The sequence below is a fragment of the Pinus tabuliformis genome, chromosome 6 (genome assembly GCF_031772625.1).
Source record: "Pinus tabuliformis cultivar Carrire ecotype Pingquan chromosome 6, CPIR1, whole genome shotgun sequence".
Lineage (NCBI taxonomy): Eukaryota > Viridiplantae > Streptophyta > Pinopsida > Pinales > Pinaceae > Pinus > Pinus tabuliformis.
Window position 1 is genome coordinate 231,494,901 of NC_142292.1, and position 20,877 is coordinate 231,515,777.

The window sequence follows — 20,877 nt, forward strand, 5'->3', positions numbered from 1 at the left end:
CAATTTTTATTTATGATTGTAAAAGCAAAGGATATTGATAAATGCGATGCCTTCCAAGGCTATAATCCTAAACAGAAAGCTGATCTAGTTAAAGTTGTTTCCGATTATGAGATTCTGTTTCAAGAGCCTAAAGGGCTTCCACCCAAGCGAGAGATAGGACATGAGATTTATTTGCAGCAAGATGCTCCACTACCTAACATTGGAATGTACAAGTTATCAACTCTAGAGAATGTAGAGATAAAGAAGTAGGTACTTGAGTTGCTCGAACAAGGGTTTATTCAACCAAGCACTTTACCATGTGGATCACCTATTGTGTTAGTGTGAAATAAAGACAGTTCATGGAGAATGTGCATTGATTTTAGATCATTAAATAAAATCACAATAAAGAATCATTATCCTCTTCCTCGTATTGATGATTTGTTAGATCAGTTAAAAGATGCAGTTTACTTCTCTAAATTGGACTTGCGAAGTGGCTACCATCAGATCAGATTTGTAGAATAGGATGTACGGAAGACTGCTTTCAAAACAAAGCAAGGACTCTATGAATGGATGGTTATGCCTTTTGCTTTAACTAATGCTCTAGCTACATTCATGTGAGTCATGAATGATGTATTTAGACCATTCATTGATGATTTTGTAATAGTCTATTTAGATGATATTCTTGTTTTCAGTAGAACATGAGATTAACATGTAAAGCATGTAAAGCAGATTTTAGATGTTTTGAAAAGAGAAAATGTCTATGTAAAACTGTCAAAATGTGAATTTGGTATAAAATCTTTGAATTATTTGGGCTATATTGTAGGGGGTGGTGAATTAAAGATAGATCCCTCTAAAATTGAAGTCATTGTAAATTGGCCTAGGCCCAATACTTCTACAGAAGTTAGAAGTTTCTTAGGAGCAGCACAATATTGGAGAAATTTTATTGCTAACTTTTCTTTGATTGTAGCTCCTTTACATGCTTTGACAAGTGTGAAACAGGTGTTTCAGTGGGGAGGCAAACAATAGAAAACCTTCGACACATTGAAAGAAAGGATCAGTACAACGCCCGTACTAGCACTGCTAGATCTTTAGCATCCATTTGAGATCGAGACAGATGCAAGTGAATATGCCATGGGGGTAGTGTTGATGCAACACAGAAAGCCTATATGCTTTCATTCTGAGACATTCACATCAGCAGTAGTTAACTATCCTACATATGATAAGGAATTATATGCATTAGTTCAGAGTGTTAAAAAGTGGAAACATTACATAATGGGTAAAGAAACAATCATACACACATATCATCAACCACTTCAATATTTACACTCACAAACTAAATTGCAACAATCACGACATTACAAGTGGATGGGTTTTCTACAACAATTTCATCTTGTTATCAGATATAAGAGAGGCATACATAATAAGGTTGCAGATATGTTATCCAGACCAATTATAAATTCATCCACAATACTTAAGCATAATTCAGTAATTCATGAAAGTTACATTAAACAATATGCTCAAGACACAGATTTTAAGGATGTATATGCAACTTTAAGTCATGGCAAGCATGTAGAAGAATTTTATTATTTCATAAAGGACAAACTCTTATATCATTTGGGAAAGTTATGCATTCCAGAAACTAAAAGAGTTAATATAATTCGAGAAGTACATACTTCTCTCATGTCAGGTCATTTTGGTGTAAGTAAAACAGTTGCACAATTACAAAGATTTTGCTATTGGCCACAAATGAATGAGACAATTTCTAGATATATTAAAGGATGTACTATGTGTACTACAAGCAAGCCAAGTAATAGAAAATTATGCTTGTATACTTCACTTCCAATTCCTTCTCATCCTTGGGAAAGTGTTTCCATGGATTTTGTTGGGGGATTGCCAAAGTCTAGAAAGAGTCATGATTATTTGTATATAGTTGTGGATAGGTTCAGTAAAATGTGTATTTTGACACCATGTAATAAATAGGTCACAGCTGAACAAACTGCAAAGTTGTTCTTTCAAAATGTATGGGTTCATTTTAGGTTACCCACTTCTATTGTATCCGATCGAGATTCTCGATTTGTCAGGAAATTTTGGTCAAGTCTATGGGAGTTAATGGACACGAAGTTAAAGAAGAGCACAACATTTCATCCGCAAACAGATGGTCAGACATAAGTGGTCAACATGACAGTGATACAATTGCTTCGAGGATATTACAACAAGCATCCCAAACTTTGGGATGAGCATTTGTGTTATGTGCATCATGCTTACAACCATTCAAAACATTCTTCTACTCAGAGATCTCCTTTTGAGACTTGTTTTGGTTTTATACCAAAGTCTCCCTTGGATTTTGTCTTTGGTAAATACATAGTAGTTGATGGACACAATGATGTGGACAAAGAAACCAAGTTCATTGAACAAATCCAAGAAATTCACCAGGCAGTACAGGAACAGCTGGAAAGAAGCCAAGCAAAGTATAAGGCGCAGCATGACAAGCATCGAGTTGAGCATAGTTTTCAAGTTGGTGATCAAGTCTGGTTGTACATTAGCAAAGAAAGACTACAAGGGGAAGGTAAAAAGTTGAAACCAATTAGATATGGACCTTTCAAAATACTTGACAAAATAGGTGAAAATGCTTTCCGCCTAGATCTACCAGCTTATATTGAGATCTATTTCGTTGTAAATGTTGAAAACTTGCGATTGTATGAGCCTTCGTTGATTGAAGATCCCAAAGAGCAAGGTAATCTACCTTCAATTGAAGATCTTTTGCTCGAGTATCTCAATGAGCTACAGTAGGATACAGTTCTTGACAAGAGGATAAGGACTTCATGACGGGGAAATGTTGAGTATCTTCGAGTTGGACTCAAAGGTACAAATCCAAGTAAAGCATGATGGATAGAGATTGGAAAAGTGAAGGAAGTTTATCCTCACTTACTCAATAGCTAAAACCAACTTTTGGTGGTCCAAAAGCTTCCAGTGGGGAGGAGTGATCCAAAATGGATCCAGTTTTGGCTCTGGATCAAAGTCTTCAAATGCATATGAAAGTGGGATCAAGTTGAAGTGCTCGTCAATACGGTTCCAATGACACGAACGACACATAAATCTGAGTCTAGATGAAGAAGTTAGAGCCAGTCAAATTTTATGGAAAATTAGGGCCAAAAAGTAAAAAGTCAAAGGTCAACAATCAATGGTCAACCAGGTTAATGCCTATGTCAACAGGGACACGTGTCAACCCAGGAATGAGCCACGGGTCCTGGATGATGTCAGCAGAGGAGGTGACGTGGAAAATTGTGATTGGTTCATATGGGCCAATCCGGTGCTGACACGTGGCAGCCCGGATTTTGCCCAATGTGGCCTTATTTCCAAAATTTTGGGGATCAGGGAGGATCAAACCCCTGACCTCCCAAAATGGCTGAGTTTTTGCCAGAGGACCGCACCGGACGGGCTACTTTGGGACTTGTTAAGATTCACGGTGAGATTATATTTATTGTGAAGCAGATTGGGTTGCCAGAAAAAGGCCGGAAGGTCAGGGTCAACCCCACGACCGCCAGACCTTTGAATTTATCATTAATGTAATATCCCACATGCAGCAGCCGGTGGTAACCATATACCACATATAAACCAACTAAACCACATAACAAGCAACATCAAGCGGAACCATAGCGTAATGAACCATAGTCTATGTATATCCAATGTAAAACGGCGGAAGTGTCGAGCAGGGGTTTCGAATCACCGACCTCCAACCTTATATACCAACGCTTTAACACATCTCCGCTAACAAACATGTCATAAGTTTGGGCTTGAAACAAAGCCGAACATAATTTTATTTAAACAGTTGCAGGTACCAAACCCGCCATACCACCAGTGAACAGATCGAGGCAGTTTTGAGCAGGCCGAGGTGGTTTTTTCCAAATAGAGAGTGGTTTTGTAGGGATAGAGGTGGTTTTCGACCATTCTAGGGGGTCTGGAGGTCACAGTGGCCAAATATGGTCAAGTTTATACTCGTTTGGCTCGAAATTTCGAGTTGAACACAATGGTGAGGTCTATTTTCTCATTTGAGACTCTGTTTTCGAGCTCAAACCTGTAACAACATTTTGGAAGACAAAATAAAGCAGTTAGCACTAGAAGCTAAAGGACCAAGAGACATAGCCAGGAAGTCTGGTGAACTCCCTTATTAAATTTTGTTGTGTTGATGTGTTTGAATGTGTTTTCAATTTTCTTATGTGTTTATGTTATTTGCAACCTTTTCGATCCATTGCACTAAGTAACATAAACAACTTCACATAAAGCCTGTAATACCTTTTTCATTAACGGATTAGGAAGATCCTCTCAGATTTCCCATTCAAGATACTGATGGTAGTGTGCACATGAAGAACATCCCTCCATCTTTTCTTCCAAAATTTCATGGTCTAAGGTCAGAGGATCCAGAAACCTTTCTCTTTGAATTTGAAATTGTTTGTAGATCTTATGGTTACTTATTAAAAACTCAAAAACTGAGATTGTTTTCGGCAACATTGAAGGATAGAGCTCTTAAATGGTTCATGAGTTTAGGGACTAATTCAATAAGATCATGGAATGATATGCAAAAGATATTTCTAGAAAAATATAAATATCATGATCTTAAGGAAGAAATATTTAGAATGAATCAAAGGGAAGATGAGAGTCTAGAGGATCTAATAGAGAGGTTCATGTATAATGTTAAGAGGGGAAAACTACATCATTTAGGATCTGACACACTAAAAACCCTCTTACTTAGAACAATTAGGGATGAATGGATTGATCTCCTTAATCTCATGAGTAGAGGTGATGCATATCAGTTATCATTTGAGGTAATTTGTGAAACATGAAAACACATATCAAGAGGAAAAGCAAGAGTAGGTAAATAAACCTCAAGATCAGTAAGTCAAACTAAACTTGGAAATTTGTTTGATGATTTTAAAATAGAAATTCTTAGCAACCTAACAAAACAAGTAGAAATGTTAAGAATGCAAGATGAAGGAAAAGAAAATGCTGATATTTGTGTTGCAGAACCACATGATGTTAAACATTTTCCATCATTACCAAGGTTGAAGGAAGTTTACCAAGAGGACAATGGAGAAAGTCAATCACCAATGCAACTATGTTACGTAGCTCCAAGAGGACCATGGCAGCCTATTCAACCTAGTTTAATGCAAGAGCCTAATTCATAATTTCAAGGTTATGCATATCCACCTCAAAGTAATTGGAACACACCCTTTCCTTGGCAACATTGGCCATCTCAACCCCAAAACCAATCTTGGCAACAAGGTTGGCAAGGAACTTATGAGAGCCATCCATAATATCCTCAATATTTTCCTCAATATCCTCCACACCCAACTCCATGTTATCCCTACCATTCACCTCCACCACAACCCCATCCACATCCATCTCAAATATACACTCTCACTCAACTACATGTACCACCATTTCCAAACCCACACATTGAAGTAGCTCAGCCCACTTACAATGCTGAGGTACAACACTTCCAAACATCTCCTCTTGAGATCAATGGTATTCACCATAGCTCAGGAAGAGTATTGCAAAAAAGAGATTATCTTGATATCATTGAAGGACCACATCCAGAAGAAGAAGATTCAAATGAGAAGACCACAGAATCATGGGTTGCACTTGATGAAGAGCAGACATCAAAATCAGAGATCGAGAGAGCTCCCTCATGTATTCAAGAGAACAATCAACAAAAAGAAGAAGATTTGAAGGTCATGGTAGAAGAAGACATGAAGAATGATCCAGATAAGCAAGAAAACCAAGGACATCAAAGTTATATTGAGGTTTGGTTCCAGAAAATCAACAAGATGGAGCATCACTCTCTTCTTCAACTATGCTTGATCCTTTCAAAGTCAAATAATTTGGTCTCTGAAATCTAGGTACATGTTAAAGGATACATTTCAAGCCTACACATAATTTTTTCTGTCATCTTGATGTGCACATGGCTCCATTGGAAGTATTCTTATACTTGAAAGTGATTTTGTTTTTCAAGTAGGGTAGGGTAAAAAAAAAAAATGAAAAATAAAAGAAAAAAATAAAAATGTCAGGTGAAAACCTCCTTCGAGGCACCTCAAATTGGCTCATTGATTTAAAACCTCCATGAGACAATCAATGGGTTGGAAAAAAGAGAAAAAAAAAAGAGAAAAAAAGAAAAGATCCTAGGTGAAAACCTCCTTTGATGTGCCTAGGCAGACCTACTATTTGAAAACCTCATTAAGGTGGCTAGTAAGCCTAGAAGAAAGAAAAAGAAAAAGAATAAAAGAAATCCTTGCTCCATGCATCTCTTTGATGAATGCATGTACTCTCCAACATCTGCAAGCAACAAGAACAAGTTGGTACCAAAAGAAAAATTGGTCAAGCCTAGTCAAAAGAAGTCAAATTTTGACTTTCTCCTCCTTTGCTCAAATGCTCCAACAAGGCCAAGGCCATGCCAATCCATCACCCTCATCTATTTTCACCATCCACCCATCATTCTCAAGCTTCTACCATTCAGTTTTCTTGCTGTCCTAAAAAAACTACAAGATGCTCTGTTTTACTACAGGATACAAAAATACATAGAGCAGACAATTATTTTGCCATAACTTGAAAACCATGCATCCATTTGCCAAGCTGTTTTAGGGGGGGATGCATATGGATGATGGTAACATGCTCAAGCAATTTCAGCAGGTTTCAGTGCACAGTTTTCAAGAAATCCACCTCCATCACCTACATCCATTTTTTGTTTTTTCTTGATATCTGTGCATCCATTTAAAAATCTGTTTCATGGGGAGATGAATATGGATGATGATAACCTGTCCAAGTAATTTCAATAAATTCCAGTGCATGGTTTCCAAGAAATCGGCCTCCAACACCATCAACCATTTTTAGTGTTTCTCGAAATCCATGCATCCATTGACCAATTTTTTTTTTTTATGGGGAGGTGCACAATGATGATGGAAACATGCTCAGAAAGTTTCAGGTCAATCCAGTCTTTCATTTGGGAGATATGGACAAAACAAGTCGCTGTCCTGAAAACCTACAGGATTTCCTAAGATCCCACAAGATACAGAACAACACCTACAGGATTGGTAGTGAGTAGTTTCAAAAGGGAAAAATAGAGGTTGGCTCCATCAAGCAATGTTAAGGTTGTAGACTCTACATTTCCCCACATTTTTCCAAGTGAAAGGAACATAAAAACCCTTCTAGTTTGTTGAAAGTGATTGCAGCATAAGGGAATTGTATACACAGAATTTTTAAATTTGGTATGAGACATATACAAACCTCCATCAATCAAAGAAAATGATAGGGGGAACCCATCAACATAGTGAGGATTCATCGACACCCTCCTGTACTAGAGATATTCACAAGGCACAATTGGATGGGTTTCTTTGAAAATTGAGGGGATATGATGATGAAGTAGCCAGAGATTTGCAGTCAGCTTCAACATGGATATCCAAGGGTCAAAGAAGCTCTTCCAGAGCTTAGCAGCAGCATCAGGATCATCAACATCACGATCTAACACTTGCACAACAAAATTAACTTAGCAGCAGCATGCATGTCTCTCCAACAACCATTAGGTAGGTACAGGTATGCAATATTCTTGACCTCTTCTCTTGAGCATATTATAGTTAGAAATTTGTTGTCAATGCATGAGAGATGAGGTTTTATAAGCTAAGGATGGGTCAGCAGTCTCAGCCGCCTTCAACTAGTTAATTGCAGCTCACTCCTTCACTCATGCAATGTTGAAAAGTCAAATTATGAAGGATGATGATTTCAAGGAATGAGGACAACAATTAAAAGAAGGATCTTTTTCCAAAGGCCAAGTCACCACAACACTCCAAGCCCTCCATCCACTTCATATTCACTATCTATTCATCATTCATCCATCCCATTTCATTCTAAAAAAAAAAAAACAAACAGAGCATCCTCTCCATTTTCACAAACCTACACTACTCCCTTTGAGCCCTAGCATCATCATCAAATCCCTCTTCATCATTTATCATCACTCCCATACAATTAGAAGACTCTGAAGGAAGAAGGAATGACTACTACAGGAAAGCAGAATGTTGCTACAAGAAGGAAGAAAGGAAAAAATTGTGCTAAAACCCAAAATGACAGTGCCTAAGAGAGACCTAATCAAAATAGAGAACTCCAAGGTCATTAGTCAATCATCTAGGCCACAAGGGAGAAGAAGAAGGTAACAAAAGGAAATGAGGCATCCACCATCAAAACAGAACTCAAACGGCAGTGATGAAAAGAGGTTTCCAAGAGGTCTCTAATCTCTTTCTACCTTTGTCCAAAGCCTAAAATATGTTACAGAAATGAGAGAAAGGCATGAGAGTCAAGTTGAGGGCCTATCCTAGGCTCAGACTATCATTTATGCTAAAAAATACTTTCCTATAGTTTTAACAGGGTTTCCTATAGTTTTGACAGAAATTACTACAGGATGTCCTAGTTCTCATCTAAAGGTAGTTTGAAGGTTTTAGAGGTGTCCAAATGGTGGAACAAGGTAGCAGAAGGTTGATAATGATATGGAAGACCTTGCTAAACTGAAAAATATTCAAGAAATCATCTTGAATAAGGGAAATAAAGCAAGCTAATGGTCTCAAGAAACAATGATTTTTCTTTGCACAAATATGTTTTTTGGCTTGTCCTTACAGAACTTACAGCCAATATTCTTAATGCACAAGAGAGAGGCCACCAGGGCCATGGATGAGGCACAATGAGGTTACTAAGTTGTTCAGAGGATGAGCAACACTTTCACCAGCGGGTATGATGGGCCTCTAAATTAGACATAAATTAAGGCTCATACCTCTAAATTAAACAATAATTTAAGGCCTATGATCATCCTTCAACACATTAAACCTCTTTTCTACATTAGATAATTTATTTTTAACTTTATTATATTCATTAGGAAGGTTTATGAATAATTGGATATTTGCGCCTAATATTATTTATTTTTGTGGAATATTATGAGAATATTGTGCAAATTATGAAGATTTGGAGGAGGAGATAATTTAGGGACTTGTTCCCTACTACAGGAGGATCAATAATAAATAATTAATCAACAAGATATTATGGAATTATGGTACAGATTGTGGAACTCCAATGATTGAGAAAATCTAGGAATGTGTTCCACTAATCAAGGGACCAGATCCACTAATAAAGGGATTTTGGTGGGGAAATCTTCCTCCATTCATGGGGAATGATTCCTAATCATTTTGTATAAGTACCAAGTGGAATTTTCCTCTAGGCATAGATTTTCATTAGTGTTCTTGTGGAGAGAACTCATATCTTTGCAGCTCCATTGTATTTTCTTGCAGGGATGTAATTCTATTGATGAAAATAATGAAGATTGGTGTCATGTTCAACTTCTAAATCTTGTTCTTCTCCATAGGTCTCTAAATTTCCTTGGGCTTGGCTATCCCAGGAGCCTCAGAGCCCTTTTGTATCATTTTCTTTCCTTCTTTTCACTGCTTATTCACATGCATCTCTAGTTTTTATTTCTTTCTACTTCTGCATTTAGTATTAATGATTTCTTATTGTTGGATTTAGTTAAATGGTTAATGAAAGTTCTTTTGTAGGATCACAAGAATTATTTCATCCCTGGAAAAACTTTGGAAGTTCATAGTGATCATTGAGATGCTTGGATTAGTCTTCTTATTCCCAAATCTAGATTGATGGACCTCCTTTTTAGCAAAGAACAATAAATTTATGCTATTTTTTAGAGCATGCTAACAAACTTCAATTGAGTTGGTTCCACTTGAATTAGATCACGAAAACATTATAGTTCAAAACAAAAATTACCCCATTTCATTTGCACTTGATTTGGTTAGACATTTTTTAGATTTACTAGCTCACCAGTTCTCGAATTTCTAGATTTTTTGACTAGTAATGTTTTTCTATTTTTTAACATGGGTTAACAAAGGTATTTTTGAGTGATTCTACTTGGAATGAGGACCTACGACATCCTAGTTAATAACAAAAATTTTCCCATCCAATTTGGATTTGATTTGTTTGGTCATTCGATGAATTATAGTAAATTTGTACATCCTATAGGAAATCACTGTAGCATCCTGTAGGAAATCCTGTTTTGAGCCCGAATTGAGAAAAATCATCATTGAAGCTGGGATTAGGCCTCTACTTGACCTCCATGCCATCAAGACCATTTTAACCCTCTTGCTCCACACTTATATCAACATTTTTCTAGTTTTCAAGGGTAGGATTTGATTTCCATATCTTCTATCTTCAGTGTTCCATTCGATCTCATCAATGTTTTATATCATTCTACAAAGTTTTCCTCATGCATGAAGTAGACAGCTAGCTCATGAAATTCTGTTTCCTTTAGATAATTGAAATTATTCTTGTTTGCATGATTTTTGGGTAAATATAAATGTTTGATGCTGTTATGAAACCAGCTCAAGAAAAGATAGAAAAGATAGATCAACGCCTTAGAATTCAGCCTCTTCGAGGGGGAAACCTCCTTTACATTACATAAATAAACAATTCTTGGATGATACAAATGAAAATACCTCTTTTCTATATATAGGAGTCTAAGGGGTCATAACATAATCAGAGCCGACATAACAATAATAATGTAAGGGCACAATAATAACAATAGTGGGCTTCTATGGGGCACAATAGTAACAATATGGGCACTACATGGGTACAACAATATAATAAGTGGGTTATACTAATAACAATAAGGGGTTACACTAGTAGTATAGGGGCCTAACAGATGCAGTGCAGGTGTTTCAGGAGTACATAGAGATTTCATAGTCAACAACCTCATCCCAACTTCATCCACCCATGGTCCTCACTGTTGGGTAGCGAATCCCCCCATAGTAGATTTTTGGGGCTTGTAGCCCGAATTTTGGTCGAAAGTAATGCAAGACCCCACGAAATGTGGGCGCGGAGCGTGAGAGTCTAGGGTTGTTCGCCCTAAAATATTGTAACTTAATATAGAATGTGTTGGCCTACCCATGGTTCGCGGACCATGGGAATGTATAAATAGAGTGAGGCTCTAAGTGTAGAAGGTAGTTTTTAGTATGGATTTGAAGTAATATGGTTTTTGGATAACAATTTCGTTCTGAGTCTGTAAGTCCGAGTCTTGGGTTGTAGTAGTAAGGAGAGGCTCTGTAGCTGTGTGCGCAGAGGCCTGGTAGAGTCCGCAACTGTGTGCGCGGACCCTTGCAGCTGAGTGCGCAGGGCGGAGTTGGGATTGTAACTGAACAAAGGTTTAATAAAAGATAAGTTGATTATGAAATATTGTGCATCTACTCGTAGATCTGTGTGTTTATGCTTCTGTTATATTTTTATGCATCTCTTTACAATTTATGATTGTGCGCACTTGTTATGAATGTTAGATGATTGATGAGAATACTGGGCCCACAAAATTAAGTTAGATCTATAATAATAACATAGTAAGGACAAGGGATGTAGACAATGCCTCTTCGCGCTCTTTATAGAGCTACGTGAGGATTAGACGGCTGCGCAGAGCAGCACAAGCGCGCATGATCAGTTCATGAACGTTCCAGCCCTCATCAAGACATCCCTAGGGTGCGGAAACCTGGTTCCAGCACCCTCCCATACTACCTCGGGTGAGACCTCAATCCGTGCTCTACGGACTGTTGCTGAAAGGTTCGGTAGTTTTGGGATTTGTTTGGCTAAAACACTTCTGAACCTGGGTCAGGCGCAACCAAGCCAACAAATGGTTCCGTTGCGGGGACCAGGATCTGCCTAAGGGATGTCTAATGTCAGAACACTAGAACCCCACAAAGAAGGAAATTGAAGAATGGTTGGATCAAAAGCTTCACGAGTTTTTGATACAGGAAAAAAGAACTCTGCAAATATCTGAGAAAAGGTGGCTGGATCACTATGTATATACGGAAATCCACGAGATATTCTTTGTGTCCTTCTCTTCTTAACTATATGAGTGGTGTTGGCTTATTAGGGCTTGACCCAGGTTCGAAAGAATTATTTAGCCAAACAAATCCCGAAGCTACCGGCCCTTTTGGCAACAGCCTGCAAAGCACGGACTGAGGTCTCACCCGAGGTAGGAGGGGAGGGTGTTGGAACCAGGTTTCCGCACCCTAGGGATGTCTTGGATATGGTTTGGGGAGTCACGTGCTGTTCTACAGCCTCGCGCTACGCCAGATCTACGCAGATCGGAATACCCTTACTGCGCTTATTACAGATTGAATCACTTATTACTAGTTTGATCTAGTTAAAGCAGTCTTTAAGCAAACATTTATTACTTTTGGTTACTTCACGCGTCAAAATTAACCTATTTCACATGTATTCAACTGTAGCAAATGCAGAAATCATAATAGTTCATTTATCATAAAAGAGTAAAGTTGCAATTAACATAGAATTCAGAAGAAACTTATCTTTATTACCAATCCTCAACAATACATCCAAATCCACCCTGCACACTCAGCTACAGGGGTCCGCGCACATAGCTGCAGACTTTCCAGGCCTCTATGCACACAGCTGTAGAGCCTCTACCTTCTATCCTACTCCCTCGACTCAGACTTACAGACGCTTTTCGGCTATTTCATTTAAGAACCCATTACATTCCATCTTCCAAAATAACTTCCTTTCCCTCATAGAGCCATGCTCTATTTATACTTTCCCTTGGCCCGCAATCCCTCCGCGAGCCGACTCTATTACTATTTCTTTACATTATTTTCGAGCGGACTGCCCTTTGACTCAACCTACTATAGTTCACACTTCATGCTTTCCGCGAAGTATTTTACCCTAATATTTCCCAAAATTACGAGCTTCGCACCCCATACTCATTCCGCGGGGCTTGCGCTACCCAACAGTCCCCCAACACAATCATTGTGACTCATCCTGAGTCACTTGCTGGCGTGGCTATACGCTCTGCCTTGGCTTCAGGGTTCGCATCCCGTTGAGTGGCGCTCGTCACCTGGTTGCTCTTGCTTTATCTCCTGCAACGCTTCATCCGTCTCCAGCTTCAGTGTTTCTACCCCATCTCGCAACCGATGATGCTCATTCTTCTCTGATCAGTTAACATAGAACACCCCCTCCGAGGATTTTAGCGCGAGTGGGGGAGCTACCTATGGGACCTCCTAGTACCACCGTAGCCCTTTCTGACCATCGTATCTTATCTTCACACCGTCCGCTACAACCTGTGTTGAAATTTCGCAAGACCCTAGCTGTTGTCCGCAGGATCCCAATCATCGAGAACCATTAGAGGCAACTTATTGACTGCTTCTCCACCCATGGTTGTCGACTCCCCATTCTTCTATTGTTCTGTTGTAGCGCGCCATCCTGCCCCTAGGCGGGGCGATGACATCTGGACCAATTCTACTTCGTATTCCCTTTCTTCCAATACATCCCCTGCTAGTGATGCTGCAGCCTGCGGGGTACCCGTAGCTATCAATACTAGACTCCATAGAGAGTCATGCTCCTCCCTCAACCAGATTACTACCTTTGTGCACATGCCTGGTGCAGGGATGATGAACACTCCATCTGTATTTCCAAAGCGTAGGTTTCCTAGCGGATTCCCCATGGTGATTTATAAGCCATGCAAACTTCAAATTCCTGGATTGTTGCTCGTTCCAACTCGTGTAACCTTCCCGTGTGAAATTTGTGGCCGATCATTTCATATCTGGCTTGTACTATTGCTCTTAATTTCCCACCGCCCGCTCCCTTTTTCCATAATGCAGCCCTCTTGTCATGAATAGTGCTATTAACGATCATCATTCCTTGGAGCGGCGCACCCGCATGGCTTTGTCCACGGAACCATGACCCTGATTGTTGGTCAACTGTACGCGAACCCTGATACCTGCGCATCTGTCCCCCAGACTGCTTTATCATCCCTCACTCTCTTTCAACTAGTCAGAGCGGTGAGACTTTCCTTGGAAGGTTAGTCAGGCGATCGGCCTGCCCGTATAGAGCTTCAAGCGACTGCCATTCACTCTTCCTGGGAAGGGGTCTCCGTTGAGCTTAGCCAACTGAACTGCACCCCCATTAGTTACTTCTTTAATGACATAAGGTCCCAACCAATGCATGCAGAGTTTACCTGGGAATTTCTCGAACATGTGCACCTTGATATGGTGATCATGCCATGCTTTCTCGCATTGTTTTTGTACCTACTGATGAAATCCCGCCAGAAATCATTCTTCGTCCAGTTCGTCGAGCTGTACGAGCCTTTCCTCCAAGGCCCAACTCAGCTGTCACGACCAGTCTGGTTGCACAACTTCTTCTGGTTCTAGCAGCATCTTGAAAATTGCGGTCTTTACTAGCTTTAATGCGTCGTCCACTGTATCCATCCATTGATCCTCAAAAAGAAATGTTGACAGAAACCTTTTGCGCAAGATATCCCACTCCCCTGTGCCATGTCAGAGCTCTGTTTTAGTATACCAATTCCTTGGGATGACATCCAAGGTATGATAAAATAGGTGCACCCATTCTGGTTGCGGCTCCTCGCCATAGGCTTTGGTCCATTTGCTCAGGTGTATGTGCAGATTCTCTCATCCATCATATTTCTCCGTTAGTTGGAGCGCTGGCTTCCCAAATCATATCTGCATCATGCGCTTATAGCTTTGCCAATCTGTGAAGGTTCCTTCATGGGTACCCCACCATCGCACCGGTGTCGCACATAATGCCCATTTGAGCACATCAAACTGCTGGTACTCTGGTACTACACTCTCAAACTTTTCCAGGAATTCATTTACAATTGTGAGCCCATCATACACTAGTAGCTCGCGGTCCTGAGCTTTAACGTAGTACACAGATTTTGTCAGCATATTGCAGTTTAAAGTAGTTACCCTGTTCATTCTGTTCTGCCATTGCTCATCTTCTTCCTCCGAATCTTCGGTGTATGGTTCCGTGTAACCCTGTGAAATCTTCTGTTCCTCCATTACCTTACCCTTTATTGGCCTTTGTGCAACAATTTGGTAGATGCAATCCAATGCTTCGTTCTGCTCGTCGTCGTGCACAGGTTCCATGTAGTGGGGTCCCCTTGTTGGATCTAGTAGAACAACTATGTGGCATGACTTTTTCTCAAATATCATCTTCCTCTACTTGAGATTAATAATCCCATTCATGTCGATGGCCTAGTCTATTCCCAACAATGTGGGGTACGGGCTTTTTTCATCCACTATCTCAATAACTTCAAAGTCCATTCTAGTGCTCACACCATCCATGTCTACGGTGATTCCTTGCAGCCTACCCATGGGCAAGATCTTCTGCTGATTTTCCATCCGTAATTGGATTGGAGACCATTGGAGTGGGGGCTTGTCGATACACTCCCATGTCTACTTAGGCAAGACGTTTGAATCTGAATTGAGGTCCAGAGTGACCTGATCCATCTCATAGTCACCAATCTGTGCTGTTAATCGCATTTCTTGTCTGGTCCGCGACGTATGGCTCCTCATTCGTTAGACTATGCAAGGTTCTCCCCATCCTGCATATCTGTTAATTACCTCCTGCAGTCCTTTCACTGCCCTATTACCGCGAAGTAACTTAATGCAGGTTTCTAGAAAAGTTGTCAACATCGAGGGACCTTTATATGGCTCAGACTGATCCCCTTCTAAGGTTGCATTGCCCCTTAGTACCATATTTACTTTAGATTCTTCATCGCGTGGTTCGGCCCTTATCATCTGCACATTCTATGTCGTCGTAGGAGGTGCTATCCTTTTTTCATGAATCTGTGTTAGCAGCATAGGGCAATCTAGCAGTTCTTGGTCGAATTGCTCACAATAGGGACATGATATTCGAGTTGGATTTGTGCAATCACGCACATAATGTCCTGGTCCTCAACAATTGTAACAAATTAACTCTCCTCGACCCCTTCCTGGTCCCATTCTGCCCCGTCCTCGACCTCGTCCTTGGAATCCACCGTGTAAATGTTGCACTTGGGTTTTGACCTCGCCCGTCAATCTGCATTCGATAGGTAGATGCCTAATCTACCAACATCTGACAATCCCTTTCCTCGTGACCCATCAATCTACAAAAGTTGCAAAAGAGCTGCTGGGGGGTTTGATTATATTTCGGCAACAGGTAGCAATTATCCATGTTTTGTTTTCCTCCTACTTGATAGAATGTGCACCAGAGCGAGGCGATCACACTCGGCCTTGCCTGTGCCTCTAGTCGCAATGGTGTTGGTCCACCCATGACCATAAGATTCCCCGTGAATAGACAATGGTCTTTATCATGTCCCTGGCCCCTACACTTGATGCACCAAACTTCTTCTCGAACTTCTGGCGCCTAGTCTTTTTTTAACTTCTGTATTTCCAAACACAAATTTTGGACCTGCGCTTGGATTTTCTGAACTCTCAACCCTGGGTCCTGTATCAGGGTTTCGTGCAGCCGCATTGCTGCCTCCAGCGCTTTTGCTTGGGTTGAGATCTTCTGCTGTGACAAAGCCGATTTCAGATATGGCGTTAGTGATGCGATGAACCAAGCACGGTGATGTGCATCCATCAGGGTCATGTTGGCCTCGCGAATAGTGCTTTTTAACCTTTGATCTAGATCCCACGAGGTCTCACTAGGCATCATTGTGATCTCTTTGAATCCCACGACTGACTGCGATTCCGATTTTGGCCGGTTGAACTCCTTCTTTAATTATGTGTGGATGTCTACTATCCCCGCTGTTGGGTTGATGCCTGAATACTTCATATACCATGTTAGCGCTCGGTCCTGCAGTGTGCTAACTAAGATGGCTTTCTTGATATTATCATCCGTGATCTACTGCACATTCCATACTGAATTCAATACAAACCAAAACTTTTCTGGATCTTCACTTCCTTCTCCTTTGAATACTGGTAACTGGATGGCACTCGCCATTACTATTGTCTTGATCTTTCATCGCTCTTTTCTCTAGTGTACCTGCCTTTCAAACCAGACACCCCTTAGGCAGATCCCGGTCCCAGCAATGGAACCATTTATTGGCTTATTAGGGCCTGACCTAGGTTCGGAAGAATTATTTAACCAAACAAATCCTGTAGCTACCGGCCCTTTCGACAACAACCCGCGAAGCGCAAACTAAGGTCTCACCCGAGGTAGCAGGGGAGGGTGCTAGAACCAGGTTTCCGCACCCTGGGGATGTGTTGGATATGGTTTGGGGGCTCGCGCGTTGTTCTGCAGCCTCATGTTGCACCAAATTCGCGTAGATCAGAATACCCTTATCGCGCCTATTACAGATTGAATCACTTATTACTAGTTTTATCTAGTTAAAGTGGTCTTTAAGCAAACATTTATGACTTTTGGTTACTTCGCGCATCAAGATTAACCTAGTTCACATGTATTCAACTGTAGAAAATGAAAAAATCATAATAGTTCATTTATCATAAAAGAGTAAAGTCGCAATTAACATAGAATTGAGAAGAAACTTATCTTTATTACCAATCCTCAACAGTACATCTAGATCCACCCTGCACACTCAGCTGCAGGGGTCTGCGCACATAGCTAGGACCTTCTATCCTACTCCCTCGACTCGGACTTACAGACGCTTTTCAACTATTTCCTTTAAGAACCCATTACATTCCATCTTCAGAAAGAACTACCTTTCCCTCATAGAGTCATGCTCTATTTATACTTTCCCTTGGCCTGCGATCCCTTCGCGAGCCGGCTGTATTACTATTTCTTTACATTATTTTCAAGTGGACTGCCCTTTGACTCAACCTACTATAGTTCGCGCTCTACACTTTCTAAGGAGTCTTTTACCCTAATATTTCCCAAAATTCTGGGATTCGCACCTGATACTCGTTCCACGGGGCTTGTGCTACCCAACAAGTGGATCGCGAGGCTAGTCGACAGCCAGGGAAGGTACAAGCTCGATCAACCAATAGTGTGGACTTTGGAGTTAGTGCACGGACTAGAGGCATCAGAAGATAAGATCGCGCAGGCCATGGACCATTGGGTCGACCAGATAATCAAGGGATTTATCACTGAGTTTGTGGTAGACATGACCGTGAGCTATAACGAAATAGAACGACATTTTCTCAAAGGACCGTGAGGTAGGTACATTAAATCCCTGAATACCTAGATTAAGATGCTACTATATGAAAAACGAGTGATGTGAATACATTAATGTTTGTAACAACGTGAAGTAGAAAGATCTACAAAGGTATCGAAGGATTAGGAAACAGTCCCCTAATTTCACCTTCGCGAGAGAGTGAGGGAGAGTGCACTCGGGTTTCTCCGAGGAGTGCGGTCAGTTTGATAAGACAATGCATTCCGCAGTTATCACCTCCACTTACGCCATCACCCACTTCACCTATTTCACCTCCATCTTCACCCACTCAGCCTCCACTAAATCCACAGTTCAGCATGGCGAGCACGATCAAGCTACCCGTATTCAGAGGAGTAGGGAATGAGGATCTGAACCAGTTTTGGTTCATGGTAAGAGCAGTGTGGGAAGCACAAGGGGTCGCGGATAACAACATTAAGAAGGCCACATTGGTGAGCACGCTGCAGGATCACGTGCTGACTTGGTATATCAAGCACTCGAATGATCACCCAAATACAAGAATAGCGGAGATCTAGAATGCGTTGCACAAAGAATTTAGCTGGCTGAAATCAGAGACACAGTCAATCATCGGATTTAAAGAGATTGCGATGCTTCCAGGCGAGACCCCATGGGATCTGGATTATAGGCTGAAGAGTATGATCCGCAAGGCTAATATGATGCTAACGTATGCATAGCACCGCGCATGGTTTGTGGCGTCTCTAACACCACACCTGAGGACGACGTTGTCACAGCAGAAGCTTTCAACCCAGGCCAAAGTGTTGGAAATGGTGATAAGGTTGAATGAAACACCAATACAAGATCTAGGATTGGGAGTCCAATAGATCCACACGCAACTGCAAAATATATGCTTGTAGATGCAGAGCTTGAAGCAGGTTAGGGCACCACGACCAGAGGCGCGCGAAGAAGTGTGGTGCATAAAATGCAAAGTCCAGGGCCATGACAAAGACCACTGTTTAGTATTCGCGAACTACTTGACAGGAGGGGTGCCAATGCTGTTGAGACCAGAGGCATAGGCAGGGCCAAGTGTGGCACCCGTGCTATGGTGCGTGATCTGTCAGATAGGAGGAAAGAACACGATGGATACTGTCACTTGTTGCAGAAGTATACATAGACCCCCCAGCAACTGTTTTGTAATTTTTGTAGATCAGTGGACCACGATGAGCGTACTTGTCAGAGCTATGAGTTAATGATGGATTGGACCCCAGCCTATCGAATGCAGACAGAAATGCGAGCCCTCGACCCAGCGACGAGAATGGAGAGCGGTGGATTTCAAGGGCAAGGTTGAGGACGAGGGGGAATGGGGCTAGGAAGGGGCTATGGATAGTTGATCTGTTCCAATTGCGGAGGACTAGGGTACTACACACGCGATTGTATCAACCTGACGAGACTATCTTGTTCATATTGTACTTAATTCTATCATGAAGTAGTAGATTGTCCTACGTTGATCGCGCAGATGCGCAAGAAAGGGGTACCTCAGCCTACTCCGACGTAGAATATTCAAATGATGAGGTGTGAACCGCGCGAAGAAGACCCAAATGTGAATATGGTGCTTCGAAGTGGCGCGACTACAGGGGAAGATAAGGGGAAGCAGCCTGAGGAAGATACATGGGTTAGCAAGGCGCCTACAAAGGAACCTAAGTTTGACTTGGAACGTGCAAAGGAGATGTTTATGGAAGCTAAGAAGAGCTTCGCGGAGGTTTCTACTTCAGGTAGTAAGGATCATTGAGAACTAGGAATGGATCCTTCTATGCTTACTACCTTTTTGGAGACATGCATGAAACTACTGTGCGATAATAAGGCAGTTAAAGGACTACAGGAGCTAATAACTAGGTGCACAGGGTCAGGTGAACTGCGCGTAGCCCAGTAACTAGGAAAGCATACATTGCGCACTGGGAGGGAAATGAGATTAACGGTGCAGATTGGAGAATATGAAATGGATCAGGTAATCTTAGACTTGGGTTCGAATGTGAATGTGTTACCAAAGAAAACGTGGGAACGCATGGGCAAGCTGGCATTGTAGTGGTCCCCTATTCAATTGCAAATGGCGAACCAACAGAAAATTTTTCCCATGGGGAGATTGCAAGGGGTAATGGTGGATATTGAAGGCGCGAGCACACAGATGGAATTTGAAGTGATAGAGATTGTTGATGACAGCAATCCTTATCCCACGTTGCTAGGAATAGACTGGGCCACTGATATGAATGGGGTCATCAACTTGAAGAAGTGGAAGATGATATTTGAGAAAAAGTCTCTACGCGTAGTAGTTCCGCTAGATCCAGTCGAAGGAGCACGCTACATTGAACCTATGCGTGACGATGACAACGATGATGAGCTAGATTGCATTTACCAGATAACGGCACAAGACCAGGATCAGGTGAACCCGACTGCAGATGGGAGGATCTCATGGGAGCGCGACAGTTCCTGTACTTTAGATTCAGATGAAGAAATAGAATGCTGGCAGAACAAGTTACACGAAGTGACAACACTGAATTGCAACATGATGATTAGGTCACTACGGTGCGTGACGACAAAAGCAAGGGAATTGCAAACATATGATGGGGTAACAATGGTGGATGAATTCTTAGAGAAATTTGAAAGTACAGTACCGGAACAACAGCAGTACGATGTGCTAGAATGGGTATTGTGCACGACACCTGCACGATGGTGGAATACACATCAGAAGACTATGGGAAACTGGCACGAATGTAGAAGATGGATGTGCTTACGGTTTGGAAGTCCCCAGCGTTGAACGCAAGCCGGGAAGCCAAGACGAAGTAGTTTGCATGCCCACTTGTTTCGATGGGTGTAGACGTGTGCTATGCAAGCACCTCCTAGACTAAGGATCGAAAATTAGAACCCGATGTGGCAGCAGGGAAGGCGACGCACTCCACAAATAT